General features: G+C 37.7%; 1 long non-coding RNA gene across 1 annotated transcript; it reads left to right on the forward strand.

The window, feature by feature from the left end:
• Positions 1 to 16,527: 16,527 nt before the first annotated feature.
• On the forward strand, positions 16,528 to 17,073 carry LOC110901557. The gene is made up of 2 exons (XR_002570974.2): positions 16,528 to 16,763; positions 16,839 to 17,073. It is a non-coding gene; the product is annotated as an uncharacterized LOC110901557 (long non-coding RNA).
• The last annotated feature ends 4,561 nt before the right edge of the window (positions 17,074 to 21,634 follow it).

Raw genomic sequence — 21,634 nt, forward strand, 5'->3', positions numbered from 1 at the left:
TACCCAAGACGTATTCCTCTTAGGAATACCCAATTGATTTACCCAAAAACCTATCCCTCCCAGGGATATCCAACGAATGTCCCAACCATTGGGATGCATGCTCAAGAGAAATGAACTCACCTTAGAGTGCTCGGTAGAATACGTTACATGTTCCAAGTTGATCAATTAGTTCCTATTGTGGTTACCACTAACAGTTAGAACCACATTCTTATCAAACCACGTATCAAACCACGCATGTAACAATTTGCACAAAGTGTATTAGTTATCATGTAGTTACATAGTAAACATTCGAGTCATAAACACTTCACATATTTCATTCATGTCTCACATTCACCATTAATACTTTAATGCAGTAATCCAAACAATTATGCGGCCCGGGTCTAACCCGTGGCCCAAATAAATCCCCAGCCCACTAAATAATGCGGCCCAAACCAAGTATCGAGCAACAGCCCACCTGATATCGGCCCAACATATTTTATCATAAGGTGTGCGGCCCACTTTCGTAAGGTAACTAATTTCTTTTGGCCCAATTTAATAACATGTTTCTAAATCAACACATCTCAATCAAATAGTTATCAAACCATCCCATGAACTTTTAATTCCAACAGAATCTAGACCAAATCCTTACTATTAACATGTAACCATTATAATCACGTAACCTTAACTTTTGAGTTGATTCTCATTATATAACATATCATATTAATCTAACCCATGTTCTTATATCATGACTATTAGTTCTCGATCTAGTCATCAACCCATATCGCCATACATAAAACTATTAATCCTACCCCCTCCCACTAAGTGCGACCCAACAGAATTCGCACATCCCATTAACCCTTTGGCCCAACAATCCTAATGTCCATTTACTATTTGCACGGTTAGTCACATTAATCAATTTTCCTTGTCTCACATACATGTTAGCATAAATCTTGCACATAATCTACTCATCACAGCCTTGATTCATTACTGTTTGTTTCTAGAGTTTAACAAATCATCCTTTTATAATCAAAGGGATAATCTAATTAATATGTGGTTAACATGCCATCCTAATTCTTTTACTTCAACAGATTTCGATTTTATTAAATCGGCACATCTAACATGGTTTATTAATTACATCACACAAACTATGTTTCAGTTTCTCAATAGTATAAAATCCCATAACTAAATCATTCAATTTTAATAACACAACAATATATACATATATTTAGATCTCATGAAATTCACATATAGTCCCTAGGATCATGCTCCAATCTAAACTCATCAATACATGTTCACATATAATCAAAACAAGTTAAACAGACATGAGATAATACTAACCGGTGATAGTGATCACGACTTGGGGGTTCTATTTCCGTACATAGAAGATGAAGGAAAGTAGGATTTGATGTTTTGATTTTTTGTGATAATTAGAATATAATACGTATACTTAAAAGGTAATAGTTTGGGACGGTTAATCCCCTTTGGCCGAATATAATGGGCTCAAGCCCACCTAATTGGGCTACCCTAATAACGTGCAAGATTTTTAACTTATGGGTCAACGGTGGCGGCGGTTTGGGCTTCTAATCCCATCGGGTTTTCTTTGGCTTCACGGGTGTGGGTTGCGGCCCATTAGATTAATAGTTTAAACAAAACACAAGGGTGAGGCCCAATAAGCAACATATAAATTTCTAACAATGTTATCACACTCGTTAAACGGAATCATACAAGTACGGAGCGTGAAACACATCAAAGAGGAATATCAAAGGTCGAGTTGTCACACAAACATTAACTACCAAAGATTGCTATGTTAGCGTTCATGTGGGGCCACCAGTACAGAGTCTTGAGATCTTGGTACATCTTGTCAGAATCAAGATGCACTGAGTAACGAGACTTGTGTGCTTCGTCCATCACAAGCTCTTGTATGTTCCCATAAGATGGAACCCATTTACGTTCCATGAAGTGGTGAGTACCATCTTCCCTGGGTTCAAGTCGCTTTTCCATGCCGCGCATGGACTCAACAAAAAGGTTCCCTTCTTCCAACGCTTCGACCTGGGTGTTGCGGATTCTGGGTAGGAAGACTGGAGTGAATGGTAAGCTGTAACGCACGTACAAGCTTAGGTTTGGTTTCCTCGCGACAGAGGGTGCCAGCCACCACAGTGGCTCTGCCTGGATGGTTCTTGATTACGCATTCGCAATTGTTAAGGAGTCCGACCGATCGACGCGGTCGCTTGTTCAACTCCTTCTGATCGAAGATATGCTGGAGACTCTTGTGATCGGTGTAACTGGTGCACTTGGTACCGTCCAAGTAATGTCTCCATATCTTGAGTGCAAACACTATTGCTCCCAATTCCCACTCAGGGGTAGTGTCGCCCTTTTCGTGAACCTTGAGTTGGCGTGATGCGTATGCGATGACCTTCTCAACTATGTCCCTGGATGGACGCGTCATAATAAACAACGAAATCATATGTACCTTCTGGTAACGAAACAATGGGTATACTACAGGGTTTCACCTTCAACTGTTGGAATGCGGATTCCTAAGAAAGCTTTGGAGTTACGAGGGTTTGTGCATACAATTGAAAAAACGGGTTTCGCAACGCCAAAAGTTGTTCACTGGAAACTAACATAAGGTTGTTTGTGTCGTAGGAGCTCCATGGTAAGGTATGGGTGTCGCTCGGATCCCTACTAGCTCTTCAAGTAGATTAGGATGTTGTCGGAGAAAACAAGTGACATATTCGTCAGGTTAGACTAAATTCGAATGTCGTGTCAGAGGAGTTATATCGGTCGTATCCAGGTCAAAGGACAGTACTTGTGGTATCATCATATTTATGGCCCAATGCTCAGCGAGTAACGTTCGTGGAGTGTAACCTGTCCAAGCGAGTGTCCGCGGTCGTAGGGTTCAGAAGTATATCGCGTATGGATGTGGAAACATGAGAAAGGGTAGTCGCAATCGATGAGTAAGCGTTTAAGAACCCATAACAGGGTTTACCTGATGTCGATGGTACAGCTGGTTATGCGCATGTTGTATATGGTTAAGATAAAGTATGCCATTGATCAAAAGAGATGTCACAAAGTTAAATCAATCGGAACAAGGATTTTCCATAGTAGCATGATTGTCGTACAAGTTTGTAGTGTTAAGATTCACTGAGACTTCCATCAAAAGTCGTTGGACTCGCCCACATGCGAAGGAGGAATAGTTCACCTGGATCCATGAACTTAAGTGTGTTTGTAATTCATCGAGTCGGTAAACAACCAAATTCGGGGTAGTTCCTTAGGCCGTGCGAATAAATCCAAAATACGTTTGTGTAGTCGTGAGGTTCCAAAGAAAGGACGCGAAAACATGTTCAAGAGAGTATAATCGTATCAACAACACATCATTACCCTCAAGGTTTCAAGGAGTGATCACCAAGGATCGAGAGTTGAGCCTTCCAAACTCTCTATGCTAGAGGGTGTTCGTTTCGGTGTCTGTGCATGGAGAAGCGAGAACGAAATGTCACTGTGGTAAGAGAATGACAGTTTGGTCTAAGAAAATGGTAGAAATTAGACATAACATAAATCAACAATCATGTGTCGGTACAAAAGCTACTGCAAAGATTCCGCATATTTAAGAAGACTATCATGGAATCAAAAAATACGAATCTTGTAGTGTAAGGTGGGTCAGGTAACCGTATAGATTATCGTGTTCGCCTGTAGGTTGAGTGATCCATATCTTCGTCCTCGAATGTCCTGAAGACTATCCCATCAGTAAGGGTATCCATTCGCTAAGTTCGGTTTACGAAGGAGTAAATCAAGTAGAATAAGCATTAACCACCCCAACAAGGTAATTGGGGGGGGGGGTAATCTTGTGATCGGTGGAAATCATGGTATGGTTGTTAGCGTTTCGTTATATTGGTTGCCAATCGAAGAAACAGGGGATTGGTGAGGTTCATATGAAGAATTTAGTGAAAATAGGTGTCCAACAATAACCGAAGAATTCAACCAACTAATCTGTTGTCTAGAGGCAATTCCAGTAGTCATGTATTGTGGCATGGCACGAAAGGGAAGTTCGCTGCATCACGGTCGCGGAAGTATATCACTTATCCAAAACAAAATTTGGTTGGTAGGGTTTTGAGTTGCAAAACAATGAACGCGTGTAACTATGACTACTTCGTTTTTGGTGACGATGACCGGTGGAGATGATAAGGTTCGTCAAGAGAGATGCGTGGATATAGTTCTCCTAATCCCAAGTTCGTTTGAGCCAGGTCTGGTCTTCATGAACATTGACGTGCAAACCGAATGTACGGAGGGTCAGATGGCGACGTCATGTCGAGATAAGCGTGTAAATAGATAGAATGCATAAACAGTCGTCGTAGCGGGGTGACGAGAAATCAGAAAAGAATTTGATCACCACTCATCAAATTTCGAGTAAACAATTGTGTGTCATAAAGAACACAATAGGGCTAATAGACAGCATGCTACTACCCTAAATAAACACACAATAAACATCACACCAGACAAAAGTAATCTAGCAAGTAAGAAATATAAACTTAAATCAGACCACCTAAAGTGTTGAGCCTTGCACGTGGAGCGAAGTGTCGTTTTGGATCGTTGAGCACTGAGCGGGTTATAGTCTGGTTTTTCTTAAAAAGTTTTTCCCACTTTAAAAACCAAGTTCACTATAACCAATGGCTCTGATACCAATCTGTCACACCCTCAAAAATCAACAAGCGGAGTATGACCACGAGGCGTGTGACTGACCAGGATCATACCACCAATCATAATAAACAAGTAATCAATGTAAAGTAAAACCGTAGCAACCAATTTAAAAGTTCACCAAACCAAAGTCCAAAACCAAATTTTAATGTCAGCGGAAGCATAAGTTCAAAAACCAAAATAATAATTTAACGTTTCATATGGTTATCATGAACAACAACGGTTCATGTCCCACAACGACTCCTTCTCCAATGCAAGCTCCATCAAATAACCTAACGACCTGCAAGGCTTATAATAACGAATCAACAACAAAGTTGAGCGAGTTCACAGTTGGTTGTCCATTTTAACGTTGTTCCAAAAACCATACTTATGTTTCGAAAATCACGAGTTAAGCAGTTCCTTGTTTCCCAAACCATACTCAGTGGGGGCTTCCCCATGTATCCCACTAGACCCGTTACCCTATCGACTACTGACTGTAGTTATGTTTATGTGACCTGCGTCAATGTCTATCATCGTTGACTAGTGCCCAAGTCCATTAGTCCACGCCTGTCCTCTACGACACGGTGTGAGGCTTGTCAAACCTAATAGCGCTATTTAACTAAAGACCCATTCGCCATTGGCCCAGCGATTAAGTCGATATAAAATAAGGTACTTAATGATAGAGTTTTGTCTAGTGTCATTCAATGTTGTCACCCTTCACAAAAGAGGGTGGGGGTACGTGTCCTACCCAAGGAGAACACGCAAGTTTCAATGTTGTTACCCTTCACCTAAGAGGGTGGGAGTACGTATTCTACCCAAGGAGAATACGTAGGTTTCCTTATTAAAAGTTAACCCATTCCCAAACCACCAGGAATCCCATGCCTTGTAGAAAGTGTGAACTCACCTTTGCTTTGCTCGGTAGATAATTTACTTATGTTACGTTGGTCAACCATACCCTAAAATGGTTATTAAATATTTATTAGGTTCGTATGCAAGTAATGTCACGTATAAATTACACGTATCTAACACATAACATGTAAGTCATACTAGCATATACGATACTGGGCCTATCCTAGCATATGAACAGTTAAACAGTAACAGTTAAGCATTAACAGAAGCACATAGTCCATACCATCAATTTGTGCGGCCCAATAACTGAGCAGGGCAGTCCAGTCGAACTGGGTGGTCTCGACTCGAGACAATGAGGTCTCGAGTCGCAACCATGAGATTTCGAGTCGGAACCAGGTGGTTGCGACTCGCAACCTTGGTCAGAATCTCAATATCATTTAAAGTCACATAAATCTAAATATCATGAAGGAAGAATTCATTCTTAAATTAACAAATCAATCCTTCCAAACACCATAACACTTAATTATTATCCATCAAGACTTAACACATGATTTCCCAATTCAAGTGTAAGACAGTTTTATAGGAATTTCATAAATAAAATCATATCAAACGACTTATACTACTTTAGTGAACCCTAACAATAAAGCACAGTTTATGATCAATATCCTTAACATATTAATAATCTAATCTTTTTTTTCTTTTCAAACAAACAAACAAATGAGCAGTTCATCAGACAACATTTCACCCACTAGCATATTAAATCAACATCCTTAGCATACAATAAAAGTCAAGGGTTGCAAGGAAGGTAGCCAATAGTTCATCTCAATAATCAACAGTAACACATTATTTTATCATCTCACTAATAGTCATCAACATAAATTCCCCAATTCAACAAGTCAAAAAATCAGCGACTATAAGTGTGGCCTAAATTATCAGTTTGTCACTAATCACTTGTACACTTTCATTCTACCAGAAAATCACAATCTCACACAATTAATCAACTCAAATCCATCAGTCCATATAACTGTTTGTACCTTAACCATTATTCCACTTAATAAATCAATTCAAAGTTAGACTGTTTGCACAATACACACTAATCCATTCCAACTATGAGTTATATGGAGTCAAGAAGCACAATAGGGTATAAAACAGTTTCTAACAATCATTTGCACAAAAGCATAAAGCTCAAAATACAAACAATATTCGGATAAACGTTAACTGACCGAGAGTTACGACACCAAAGGATGTGTCCGCTGCCACCACAACAGCCTGAATCGGAGCTTCGGTGATTCGTCGTTGCTGCTGAGTTTCGCCGGAGAGTCTGTTTTTTTATTGCTGACATCACTTGTAGGAGCCACACTACATCTGTCTATTTGAACCAACGAACACGTTGTACAAACAGGACCTCACCCCTTACTCGAAACGCCACCGCCATCTCCGTCGTGGCCCGACGGCTGCCTCCGCCGTCGGACACCACTACCGCTCCTGTTACCGGCCTTATGTTTTCCCAACGTTGCCGTCATTATTTTAGTCAACATCCTCGTCTTCGGCCATCGTTAACCCTACTTCTACCGTCTCTCTCTATCTTGCCGCAGTTCTCTCTCTCTAAAATCATTGAGATGGCAGGTGTGGTACGTATGTTACATGTGCCAAGGAGGAAGGAGGGGATTCATGTGTGCTTGTCGGATAAAGGAAAGGGGCGCCGAAATTCGATCTCCGGTCGCCGGAGTCTCAGATGAGAGAAAGGAATGGGGAGGAGGGTGTTCTCGTCTGAAGTATGAGAATGTTTAAGTTTTTTTTTTAGTTTTTTTTTTGTTTTGAACAATTAGGGTATAAGGTGTTTTATATAGGCTAGGGTTGAGGGGAGTTGGGTTGGGGCCTGGCCCAAGTGCGTGAACCCGTTAGTTTGTGTGTCTCGCTCAATGGACTGACCCGTTTATATTATAAATTGATATGTATGCGTATTAAATTGAGTGCGTGTTGTCCACATTGTCAGTTAAACGGTGCGATCCTCTCGAGGTAGTTTATTATTAAATAATAATATAATATTAATAATAATAACAACAATAATAATAATAATAACAATAATAATAAAAATAATAATAATAACAACAAAATACCCTTCCCTTGATGATCGGGATCGAGAGTATGGGTTGTCACAGTCTTGGTCGCACTCCCTCTTGTAGTCGCACACGGGATTGGATCGCACAAATAATTGGGCCCACCCTTACATCTGGGTTTCCTGGAATCGCACACTCAGTTGGGCCGATACCTTATTGGGCTCAATCGCACACTTGTACCTTGGTTGCACACCTGTGCTTTGATCGCACACCCCGGACCAGTCGCACAAGTCCCTTGGGCCTCATGTTAAGTGGGCCCTGTTATTGGATCGCGCCGTAGGGAGTGTGCGATCGGAATACTGTTTGTTTATATGTGTATGGATAAGTAATTTGCATACAAACTGATTGAGTATGTGTAAACATTATAGGCTCTGATTGATTAACTTGAACGTGTAATCTGCCTTACCGAGCAAATCTAAGGTGAGTTCACTGCTCTTTTCAAGCATGCGTCCCGGGGAGGGACATCTGGTAAATATTCCGGGGAGGAATATTGGGTTATTGGGTTTAACTAGAATGTTAAACTGGAATGTTGGATAATACACTTACCTTCTATCACCAAAGTCCCATCTACTACCGAATTAGTTGCTCGGGAGGCAACAGGGTATTTAGTTGATAGTGCTATTAGGTTTGGCACCCTCACACCGTACCAGGGAGGACGGGCGTGAACTAATTAGCTTAACCACTCGACCAATGTCTGATAGAGCATTGGGGAAGAGCAAACAAACTAGAGCTATCTTGCGGTATCGAGTTATTATCAACATGCTTTAAACTTATATTTGTTAACTAAACGTTTTAACAAACTTTGAACTCGCCAGCGTTATCTGATACACTTGTCTGCATGCTTGCAGGTCGTTAGATTCATGGACATGGAACTTGCTATCTGAGAGTGCTGGAGTGGTCATGGGTCGAGTCTTTTGGATACATGTGATATGTTTATTGGTTTCGTACATTGGCTTTGAAACATTTGAATAATGATTTACTCTATGCTTCCGCTGAACGTATTGGTTTTAAGTTATGTATAGGAAATACATTACGTAATACATGGAAACTTTTCTTAATATCTTTTTATAGCTCAATGTGATTGGCGGCTGGATCCTGGTACATCACACGTCCTGCGGGGTTTCCGCATGTGGTATTTTGGGTGTGTAACATAACATACAAGCATTCATCGAATAACACGTATAACATGCATAGCGGTTAGCGTATAAAAGTAGATGCGTTGTGTGTCGATGTTATTTAATATAGGTAACGTATGTAACAACCAAAAGTGCATTAAGCAAAAAGGGATCGAGTATCCTCACAGTTCGTGTTTAATAAATAAACACAAGCTTGGATTGAAGGGAGCACTTGAGAGATTAGCCTGATCACAATACGACAGTATAAGCGTTGAACAGCGTGTAAAACAGTGTCGGGTGATGTCACACCCCGATTTCCACACGTTTCACCGGTGGGCCCGGTGGGGGATTACCGTGACGTAGTTGGCAACAATATAGTCAAACCACACAATATTTAAATGCACAGCAGAAGCATAAAGATAGATATATTTCAACCATCGAATGTAATATCCAAGTATCACAAGTAGTCGAAATAAATCCACAGAGGACCTAAATAAAATAGAAATATTGTTCAACAGATAGTGGCATCCCAAGCTTGCGAGACTCTAACGATGCTAAGGAGTGGCCAGCCTATTTCGTGTAGAACCTGCATTTAATCTTTTTGGGGAAAATACGTCAGTTTACACTGGTAAATACATTCAAACGACCCTTTTGTAAAAGGTTTATAAAAATTGATTTGAATGCACAAGGCACAAACTCTTTATAACTTGGGATAATTAATTAACTAAATCTTGTAAAAGAATTATATGTTCACTATGCGTTTAGTCGCCCGGGTTGTGCCGGGTTTAAGGTTAATTAACACACCACAAAGCATAAAACCGTGGCGGGAAAACCAATGGTCATACCTTTATAATCATGGACACATTGTCGGGTGTACGCCTACACCCGCGTGTCAAGGTCGTGGCCATTTCGTAAAATGATGCCAAGGATATCCGGGACATGGTCATTAAACTCCCAAAGGCGTAAAGCCAACAAAACCAATTTTCAAACGGGTCATATTGATAATACCCAACTACTAATGAGTTAGGGTCAATTGCCCGACCAAGTGGTATTTTATATACCATATCCCAAGCCCGTATAAGGGGAAATAAGTTAAAAGTATTTACCTGAGCAAGTAATAACCTCAACAACAAATGCAACTATCTTTTACTGGTCTCCTATTCTGGAACGAAGGTTTATAACAACCTATTAGAATCCTAACGGGTCTTTAATTTAGCCTAAGCTTAGACCGGTCAGTTTCAAATGATAAATACGGTTTAATCGCATGAAAGGAGAAAACCGGGAATGGAATGTGGTTTGGACCCAACAAGTTTAAAGACTTGTTTTATATGGGTAATATAAACACATTCTAGATTTTGAGGTAAAAATGATAAGGTTTGGCCCGTTTCGGTTAGTTTACGTAAACTAGTTACATAAACCGAACCGTATGCGCAAATGGCGTAACAGGTAACCGTAAGAGTCCTACACAGGCTTCCTAAGTTAATATGCTCTAAGGAGGTTGTGGTATCAGTAGGATACCTTCCATTATGCCCGTAACGAGTTTAATCCCAATATACGCCCCGTAGGGGTATTTTGGTCATTTTAAAGATTATAAAAGAGGTTTCCGAACAAGTTATAAAGTTCAAAATACTTTATTTATTATTTAAAAATCAGTAGCAACTGGATTCGGGTCAAAATACCATGTAGAACTCATTTTATGTCTGAAAAGGGTATATTCGGTATTTACCGAATCAATGCCATAACCGCCGGTTATGAGCAGGTTAAAAATAATTAAAAATCTTTAAAAATCCCAAAATATTATTTTACATCAGTGTGTAAGAGGTTTGGTGTCGAAATTTGTGTTTAGATAGGTTTTATACTAATTGCGCCGTTTAATTACTAATGTTTCCGTAATTGCGCTATTTAGCATAACTCCTATTCTAGACCTCGGATTGACATGAAATTTTAGGGACATGCTTAGAAATCAGTAACTAAGGTTATTGTCATTTCACATGCCCAAAATTCTCGTTTTAAAGTTAAAAGGGCGTTATGGTCAACATTTAAGCATATAACGGAAATGTGCAAACGACTCGGACAAACAACGAACCGGTCACAGAGGGTTATACCATCATGTAACCTGGTCCTAAGAGAGTCCTACGGCATATCTAAATCATACCATAACGGGTCAGAACTGAAGTCAAAGCAAAAGTTAAAGTTTTGCGACTTTCGGTTCCGAACCGGGTCAAAACGGTAAATGGTCGGATCAAACAAGCTTAGACCAGTTATTATACTTATTATCATGTTATATGAGTGTCAAAACAGGTTACACGCCATCTACATTACTGATGATGCATAAAATCGGTTGACTTTTTCTAAGCAACTTTGACCCGACATTTGGACTAGTTAAAGTGGGAATCAGAGGGTGCCCTTTTAAGGGTTTAATGCCCACATGATTACCAACATATAACTACCTTTGTTTCGATTAATCACTGGACCATTTGTGATTAACCATTAAGTCAATCGTTAATTGTGACGGATTGACTTTTAAGCTATATCTAAGCAAAAACAAAACCATAAAGGGTTAAGCACACTTACAGAAGTTAAGTACACGACCAGAGATGCTAAAAGAGTATTCTTGAGCTCCAGAACTGATCAAGAAAGCAGATTGAGGTGTGTTTACTAAGTGTGCACTTCATGGCCTTTTATAGTGAAATTGGAAGCAAAAGATGATTACAACAATGCCTACAAGTGTTTCTAGATGATCAACAACTGTCCCTGAGTGCTAGGGGACGTTTAGGGGGCGCCCATGCTGCTCATAATTACTCCTAAGTCGGTTAAAACAGCAAACAGTGCTTCTGTCTGAATTATATGCATCTGGGACATTGACGCAACCCGCGTTAATGATCACTCAACTTTTACGCGGCCCGCCTGAATCTCAATGTCAGAGCCCATATCTTTACTGTCAGCGCGGCCCGCGTAAGACCCTTTGCTACTTTTACGCGGCCCGCCTGAGACCTGTTAGTAAGATTTTCAAATCTTTTTCATTATTGCAGTTGGCCTTTGGCGTTTCGAAGGGGTAACTTTGCGTTTTGGGCCTCTTTTATTTACGTATAAGGGCCTCGTGACTTTTACCCGCGCCGTTAAGTCCTCGGTTAGTTTATTACTACCCGAAAGGTCGAAACTTTCAATGTTGACGCTTTTAACCCCTCGCATACGAATTTGATCATAACTTTCTCATTTTAAAACGGAACCTTGCGAAATTTATATCGTACATTCTAGTGAGCGTAACTTACTGTTTCAAAGTCTCGGGTTTGCTAAAGGGTCACTCAGAGGTATAACTTAAACATGTTGACACATTTAACCCCTGTAGTTTGTAATCTCTCACTTTCTTCCACATTTCATTCCGTACGATCCATGATTTATTCTTTTGAAGGTACGAGCATCATTTAGGGTTACTGTAGAGTATATTTATCCCTTGTTGACATTTTGAACCCTCGAATTCACATACTTTCTATGTTTGTCAACTTTAGTCCCTCTTTAGTATTTATCACCACGTGTAAACTTATGACACGTGTCAATACATTATAGGACGCAAAATTTTCGAGGTGTTACAGGTGAGATGAGGGACGGATGGTGGTTCGGTCGGATGACCATCCAGACGGATGACCATTCGGTCGGAGGGTCGTTCGACTGAATGAGTGTGTTTGTGAAACGTTTGAACTTTGAAGTTTTCGTTGTAGCATTTTGAAAAGTGAGAAATATCTCTATGTGTCTAGCCATCCGGTCGAATGGTCATCCGGACGGATGGCCGTTCGATCGAATGGTGATTCGTTCGATCACAAGTCACCTGGTCGAATAGTCGTTCGACTGGATGGTCGTCCGATCAGACGGCTATTCGTTTGAGCGACTCTTTGGTTTGAAAACTCGTGAAATCAGTTAAGTTGAAAGTTTGCAGTTTGACGGAGATGTTATGACGGCGTGTTAAACAATGGAAAACCTCATCAAGTCCAACTCATCCGGTTGGACGGGAATCACCCCATTCGATCCAGGCCAGCTGTTCTTGATGGGATTTACTGTTCAACCCGTGAATTAGTCGTCTCTCCGATAGAAATCCGTGCTCAGCCCAGTTATCTACTAGAGAATGAGTAGAGAGCCCGAATACGTCAAGATTCTAACGGTTTTTTAATGAAAAGTGAAAAATGTTGAAGAAAAGTCGAAATTAGTTGGAAAATGTTTAGATTTAGGTGAAATTAGTGCTTAAACATGTGGAACAACCCGAATCAGTGTTCAAAAGAACACCATGATGACGTCACCTTAGAACAACCCGAATCAGTGGATTTCACGGTGGAAAAGTAAGACTTAATGGTGAAGATGATTAGAAAGTGTGTGTAGATGATAGAAGTACAAGATTTGATATGAAAACTTACAAGAATCGTGAGGAATCAAGAGAAAAGTGGCTGAGAGTGCACTGGGTCGGAGGGAGCTGTCACATCAATGAACAGTGATGTGACAGGGGGGGGGGGGTATTTATAGTGTGAGGATGAGAAAGGCGGTGCAAGGATGACTGGTCAGACGACCTTCCGATTAGATGGCCATCCGATCGGATGGTCATCCGGTCGGATGACCATTCGATCGAACGGTCGTTCGATCGGACGATGCGTGCGAGTTAGTTTTCAAATTCCGTTTCGTGCGTTGAGCGTTGCGTTGCGTTTAATCGAGTTGCGAGTTAGCGATGTGATAGTTTTGAATAATAGTTACACCAATAACATAACTCCTAAAAGACATAAAAAAGTAAACTTGCATATCGAGTTCTCGATGAGATTGCATTGTGATAGAGTTGCGATTGCGTTTGCGAATAACGCCATTCACTTATATAATTATGCACAAGTAACACATAATAACAGACACACATAGAACAATATCCAATAAATGCGATTCGAGTTGCGATGCGATAGCAATGAGTTAGCGTTAAGTAGACTTGCGTTTAATTACGTTTATCACATTGTTACTTCACAAATTACAAATCTTAGCGTAAAATAGCGTAAACTAAGGTATCGATTGACGGGTTCGAGAGTACAAGCAATAATTAAGTAAGAAATGAGAGATTTGATTAGCAATCTTTCCTTCCTTTGACTTTGAGTTTGACTTGTACTTTAACTTTAAAAGTCGGGTTGTTACAATTGGAACTCGTAGGAGAGTATGTCTATGAACACGTAAGGGTGGAGAATGATATGTATGTGATTTACATGTATTAGACGTGTGTGTTAGGACTTGGATGTTATGTTGTGTAAGATGTAAATTGTAGGTATGTGTACGAATAAAAGGGTATATATGCATGAATTGGGATTTAATTATATGCACGAACGAATGAGACTTGTTTATGCGTATACGTGGACTTACACATATGAGTGAAATCTAATGATGCTAACCGTTTTTCTATAGAGAATGAAATGGAAGTGCAGGTATACTAAAAATGGAAGTTGAAGGTTTGACAAGGAAATCCAACGATGGTGTTTGAATGGATGGACGAATGGATTAACATAAGCGAAGGCATGAGATGTTGACGCCTAATTACGCATGTTTAAAACTTACGTAAGATGTCACCAGTTGCTAACGATGTGATTGTATGTGGTGTCTGCAGGTTGTACAGAATTATAGGTTCTCATCATGGAGTGTAAGCGGTCGAAGATCGAGTCAAGACATGGATTGTACGCGTGTGGTTGGTCACGTAATTTAATATATGTGTGTCTGATTTTATTCAACTTATACAAAGGTCTAATGTATTTAATGTAACAAAATGATTTAATGTATTTCCAAGTATGTTGGAATGAATATAATGAAAGAAATTTTTAAGTTCGTATTTCCGCTGCGTCATTTGGTTAAAACTTGTTAGGGTCTTACGGATAATCGCTTTGATGTATCCGTTTAAAAAAGTTCAAAACATATATCTATGAGTTCCATATTATTCACGTATTTAGACATGTTAACTCAAGACTGATCCTTTTCATTTCAACATGGTGTTTTACCTTTTTTTTTTAATTTCTATAGGATTATTATCTATGGTATTGCTAATTTATTTAAGCGATTCATATTAACCTGACATAAAATGATATAATTAATAAACTAACAAACATTTATGATCCCGCCGTAACGCACGAGTTTCCCACTGTTAACTAAATAAAGAAATTGACATATGATAATCGGAACAACCACTGCAACGCACGGGTATTCCCACTAATGTGTGTGTGTGTGTGTGTGTATATATATATATAATAGAGCATAGGGGAAGGTTCATTTGAGAAGAAGAAATTTAATGTGAGAAGAAGAAATTTAATGTGAGAAGAAAAAGAAGAAAGAGTATAATGGTAAAACATTAAATAGTTTATAACTCCTCCCATTAATTATGTTATCTCTTATTAATAAAGCAAAAAAAAAAATCCTATACATTTCAAAAATTATCTTACATATATTTACACTTACCGAAATTTACCCTACACATATCTAAATTCAGAGCCGGCTCTTGGGCTGGCAAACCCGTACAGATGCCCGAGGCCCAAATTTTCAAAGGGCCCGAAAAGTTTTTATAACCTTCTGTATATTTATTAAATTATATATTTAGTATATTCTTCGGTTTGTTATGGAAAAAATGTTGGTGGTGTAATGGAAAAAACCATCTTAAGATGATGTAAAGGTCTCAAGTTCAAATCTTGACTCCACCACTAAAGTTTTATTTTTTCAATTTATTTCTCCTTAACTACAATTTTGTGCCAAATTCTTTTTTACGCCCGAGGCCTAAATTTTTTCGAGAGTTTTGGAGGACGACTCTGTCTAAATTTTTCATACACATTTCAAAATTTATCATACAGATGTCGAAAATTGTCCTTCACCATAAATTATTTTATCTTGAAAAGATGATAATTAAAAGTGAGTTACAAGTTTAATTAGTTAGCTAATTAACTATAATTATAAATTTACCCATATGCCCTTTCCAACAACATTAAATACACATATTAAACAAAGTAAATGAAGCATTTCTATTGGTTTAAAACTTGTTCTTTTTATTCTTACAAAAAAATTCTTCTGATTTGAACCCTCCACATAGAGCATAAGATTATCTATATAGTAACTTGATAATTATTTTTTGTTTATTTGTGAAACTCATCTATCAACTTTCAAAATTAATACTTACACCCTCTCAATTTTTTAAAACTTTGTAAAATGTCATTTTGACCATCTCGAGTTTTAGATGCTTATTTATATGTACGTGTCGGTATAAATTCAAGTGAGTTTACGTTTCAACATATTTTTTGTTTAAAAACCGAGTCATGTCAAAGATAATATGTTGTCGTGCTTATTTTTAAGGATGTTTTCAGTTAGTCTACGTACTGACTTAATTGTTTGGAAACAAGTCGGGTCAAATATAATACGTTTTCATTAAACGATATAAATTCGAGCTAGTTTACGTTTCATGAGTCATGTCAAATATAACATGTTTCTTTGCTTATTATTTTGGGCGTCATCAGTTGGTCTACGCTTTGATGTTTATGCACGTGTCGGTAAAAATTTAAATTGGTTTATGTTTCGAGGTAATTTTTTTTTTTAAGAAATTGAGTAATGTCTAAGATGATAATACGTTTTCGTGCTTATCTTTATAAACGTTTTCAGTTGGTCCAAATAAGCAATCATAAAGAATTCGAGGAGCTATAAAAAAAAAAAAAAAAAAAAAAAAAAAAAAAAAAAACCGACCCCTTATGGTTTTGATAAACGATACCAAGAAATGAATTCTACCCAACGACAGAAAAAGAAAAATGTCAAATGGTACCCATATGTGATGTTCCCAAACCCTAACCCTTACACCTGCTGCTGTATGAAGGATCATTTGATGTGCTTCACGGACGGCTACAATTATCTGCTGCTGCTGCTGCTATAAGATGAACAATCGGAGGTCGACCATCCAACAAACAGCATAGCATCATGAAGAAGCTCGCATTTTTCCTGATTCTGTACTCAAATTTCACATTCACACAATCAGCAAAACTCGATAAGCAAGAAGGTCTTCTATTCTCACTCACTGATTAGCTTGTTTTCCGGATCTATATATTGACATCAATTTGATTGATTGTTGCAGTGAAGGTACTCGCACAAATTTGGGGAAAGTTAGGGCTAAGAGAGAATTGGCGATGGGATTTTGACGAGGATCCGTGCAGTGGCCACGGGGAGTGGCAGTTCACTGTTCGATGTGTCTGCTCTTTCGATAATAATTCCACCTGCCGTGTTACTGAAATGTATGTACGTGCGTACGTAGTGTTTCGATCTTATTGCTTTAATTATTTGTTAAGTAGCTAGCATTCTTAAGATTTTAACTACTCTTCTTATTACTACTTTTTTAATCTGTTAAGTAGTAGCATTCTTCTTTAAATTTCCGGTCTGCTTCTTGGAACTTATACGTTCTTGACATGGAAATATTATTATAATACTTATATTATCACCCGCCTCCGGGCGATGGAACATAATAAATAATACATCAATATATCTAACTTTTGTGTGATTATTGATTGAATAACTTACTTACTAACTGGAACAGCACACGTAATTCTTACCATTCATACTTCCAAAGAATAACAAAACTTTATAACAATTCCAAAAAGTTACACATATTACATCCGATAAATTCGAATACCCAACTTCAAAGTAATCAATAAACGTCTCGTCTCAAAAACATCAATGCTTTGTGTATATGTGTATCTCTAAAGAACTTCAAAGTAGTTCTTACGATTGCAAGCACACAAAGGGCAAGATAGAAAGCCATGGCCAATCTATGATCATCATATGTGTATGTTTTCACAACATTCAAATTCTCGGGTGGAGTGATCACACGGTAATCAACTTTGCTCCTAACTGATTTTTTTTTCCACCCGTTCAGTTAAATGACTTTTTTGTCCATATTTTTAAAATAGCTAATAGCAATAGTATTACAAAAACGATATTATTACTATAATAATGAATGAGCTAAATCTCCTTATAAAACAATTTAGGAGTTTGGAGACTTCCAACCCATACTTTATTAATTTCACCCATTTGATTTGAGAGGCATTATAACCCAAATCAACACGTCCATGTGTGTTATGAATTAAAAATAATAATAGACACGAAAGTGCTTGTGAGTCAACCTAGCCCATTTTGACCAGATATTAAACACCTCAAGTCTACTAATATTCTTATAAACTTGGGCTTTTTAAGGACAACTAAAGTCCTTATATCCTATACGTTCCACTTGCCTTTGTGTAAATTTGACGATGTTAGTATCATGTAGTTACAAAAGACTTTATTGTGATGAAGTTAAAGAGTATATATTGAATGTATCCACTATTATGATTTACTAATACAACTACTGATCATCAAGAAATAAGAATTAACTATAGGATCATAAAACAAAATGGAAAAGGTGTTAGGACGCACCATTTTAAGTGAATAAGGGGGCATACCCTTGATACCGGCAAATATATAGAGGCGTTATTTACCAGATAATGCATCCAAAAGCATATCAAACTACAATCAATAGACAAAATACGATGTTAGTATCATGTAATTACAGAATACTTTATTCCAAATTTCGACATCTCCACTTTATCTGCTAAAATATTTAACAATTAACAAAAGGGATTACTTCCATGCTCAAAAGTTCTTCTAAACCCCTAAAACAACATACAACCTAAAACAAATTAATTACCTTACGAGTAATCCATAAGAAGCAAGCTTGCAATCAGAATAATCAAGAACAACACGTTCATCCAGAAAGAAAATCAACCATTTCGACCAATCCATCTACCTGTACAGAGGCTCCAGTTTCTGGTGTTACTACAAATCACCTCAACGTTAACCGAAAATATAGTTGTCAAAAGTTATAACTTGTAAGTGAACTTTCAAAATGGAAGTGACACTAGGTGAATGTTAATGAATTGGCCCAAGGGCCAAATAAAATTGAAGTGGCACCAGAATTTTGGGGCCCGTTTAAAATATAAAAACTATACATTTCATGTGGATATTAATATATAACTAGGAATTAGTACCCGCCGCAATACAGCGGGGTTCTTACATGCGAGCAATGTCGTTTGACCCATAAGCCTGGGCATAAGCAGCCTCAAGAGCTCCAGTGGTGGTGCTGCATAATAAATAGTGTTATTTAAAGTTATCGAAAAAGTAGTTCACAAGATTAGAGATATTTACATGAATGTCCAACAGGATCCATAAGATCCTTGATTCTTGACTGGGCTCACAATTCTTGTTTTCCTCCAATCTTGCTGCAACACACATGACAAGTAAGTAAGATGATAGATAGATAGATAGATAGATAGATAGATAGATAGATAGATAGATAGATAGATAGATAGATAGATAGATAGATAGATAGATAGATAGATAGATAGATAGATAGATAGATAGATAGATAGATAGATAGATAGATAGATAGATAGATAGATAGATAGATAGATAGATAGATAGATAGATAGATAGATAGATAGATAGATAGATAGATAGATAGATAGATAGATAGATAGATAGATAGATAGATAGATAGATAGATAGATAGATAGATAGATAGATAGATAGATAGATAGATAGATAGATAGATAGATAGATAGATAGATAGATAGATAGATAGATAGATAGATAGATAGATAGATAGATAGATAGATAGATAGATAGATAGATAGATAGATAGATAGATAGATAGATAGATAGATAGATAGATAGATAGATAGATAGATAGATAGATAGATAGATAGATAGATAGATATATAAAGGTAGGTTGATCATCTACCGTGAGTGGGACGGCAACATCAGTGAGTTTATGAAGCTGCTCCCAGTTTGTTTTTGCTGAATTCTTCCTATGTCATATCAGCATATTCTGTTCCAACCAGCAACTAACAAAATCACATTTTGGTCTCCAACAACTTAGTAGGTGGAACCAGTAACATAGGCTAAATTGACAAGTCAAACCCCACATCACATGGCTAATGACTAATAGGCTAAAATCAAACCGCACACGGCTAACTAAGTGGTTGTTTACTAATCATCAATGTAAAAAAGGAACTTTGCTAGCCTACAATCGCTAGTGGCAGAAAATAATTACATAGTTGAAAAAACTCACTGTTGACTCCAAGGGTATAGGATAGCCCCTTCTTGTTGTGCGATCTAATCGTCTCCAAACTTTCAGCGAAAATTGAGTACCTGTGCTTCATTTCGTCACTACTCTGGTACTTCCTCTACCGGAAAACTGAAATATTAAACATAGTCTCAATCATCTCCCAGTGAGTTGATCTATTCGAAAAGAAGACATGCAAAAGAAGACATTGGTTAAATCGGTTTTCCGGTTCGATCATACAACATAATGGTTTATTTTGTTCCTTTTCAGATCATGTCCTATTAATTATAACACATATGAAGTACTAATTAGCAGTGAAATTAAACTAAACAAATAACCTAAAACCGAAACATTGGTATTATTTTTTTCGGTTATGGTCCGGTTCGATCATAGTTGATAAAGATTTATTTTTGTTACTTTTCATGAATTAAGGTTGAGATCATATTCAATTAATTATCCACACATATGAAGAACTAATTAGCAGTAAAAATAAATAAACCCTAAAACCCTTTTTCACAATAACAATTCCATTCACTTAAATTAATTAAAATAGAAATTTTCTAACAAAATTCATAAAAAACATACTTTTTTCTTAAAATGAACAGGAAACCAAACAGGGCAAATTACTAACAATATATCTTCTATAAAAGGGATTAATTGTAGTCCTTAATTGTAATCAAGATTCAAGATTCAAAAAGCAAGAATCTTGAAACCAACATACACATTCGTAACCCTAAATTATGCACAACACATAACACCAGCAACCAAACACCATTCTCCATAATAAAAACTCAAATTTTGCAATAAAGATAAACAACCCAGATAAAATTAACCACAAATCTATCAAACCCAATTGTAAAAACTAAAAATTGATGAAAAATCAGTCACCTTTATCCACCCCAAGATCAATCTGCTTGCAAAAGTTCAACGGCCACTAATTTTTTTCCCTCAAATATAGGAAAAAGATGCACATAATCATGAGAAAGAGAGTTAAAGATGTCCTGTTTTGAATATAAAATGAATAAACTTGAATAAAAATTGAAACTTTTTAACATACTGAATTGGGTGACCGGAAACTTGTTGAAAACTCGTCGGAACCCTAGAAAATCCACAATCATCAGTCATCTAACCACACATTGGGTTTGAGATAGTCGCCTGATGAGACGATTCAACCACCCTACGCCATCGACGCCGTTAATCACCAGCAGATTCTTCATCAACCAATACGTGTCCTTGTTGCCGGAGATACTGCGTCGGTGGTTGTGCCGGTGGCGTTGGCGATGGAGGTGAAGCTGATACAGCGGTGGTGGCGGATGGTTCTTTCTCTGGACTGTGTGGATGTGGATTTGGGGTAAAAAGAAGAGATGAAACACTTGTATATAGCTGACAAGAAAAATGTAAAAGAAAAATCAAGTTTTTTTTTTAAACACTCCCTAAGCTCATGTTACAACCCACATATGCACAAAGTCGTTGCTTCTTTATATAGGTTTTAATTTAATTTGGTTGCTTATAAAGATAGCCGTGTTGTACTTTAGTGGTAACAAATTCATTGCCTCTTCCATAGAGACCCTGTTTTGAAACCAAGCAACTTAAATTTTTACATTTTTATGCCTAGTGTTTTGAACTGGACAGGCCCCTTTAGGCCAAAAAAGCCCAATGTCTAAGCACACATGTAGAGTTTTGTTATTCTGAAGTCTGTTGGGTGGTGTAGAAGGGTCTCGTTTTAAACTTTTTTTCGTAGTTGGGGTTCATCTTTCAAAGAAAATGATCATTATGTT

The sequence above is a fragment of the Helianthus annuus genome, chromosome 2, assembly GCF_002127325.2.
Source record: "Helianthus annuus cultivar XRQ/B chromosome 2, HanXRQr2.0-SUNRISE, whole genome shotgun sequence".
Lineage (NCBI taxonomy): Eukaryota > Viridiplantae > Streptophyta > Magnoliopsida > Asterales > Asteraceae > Helianthus > Helianthus annuus.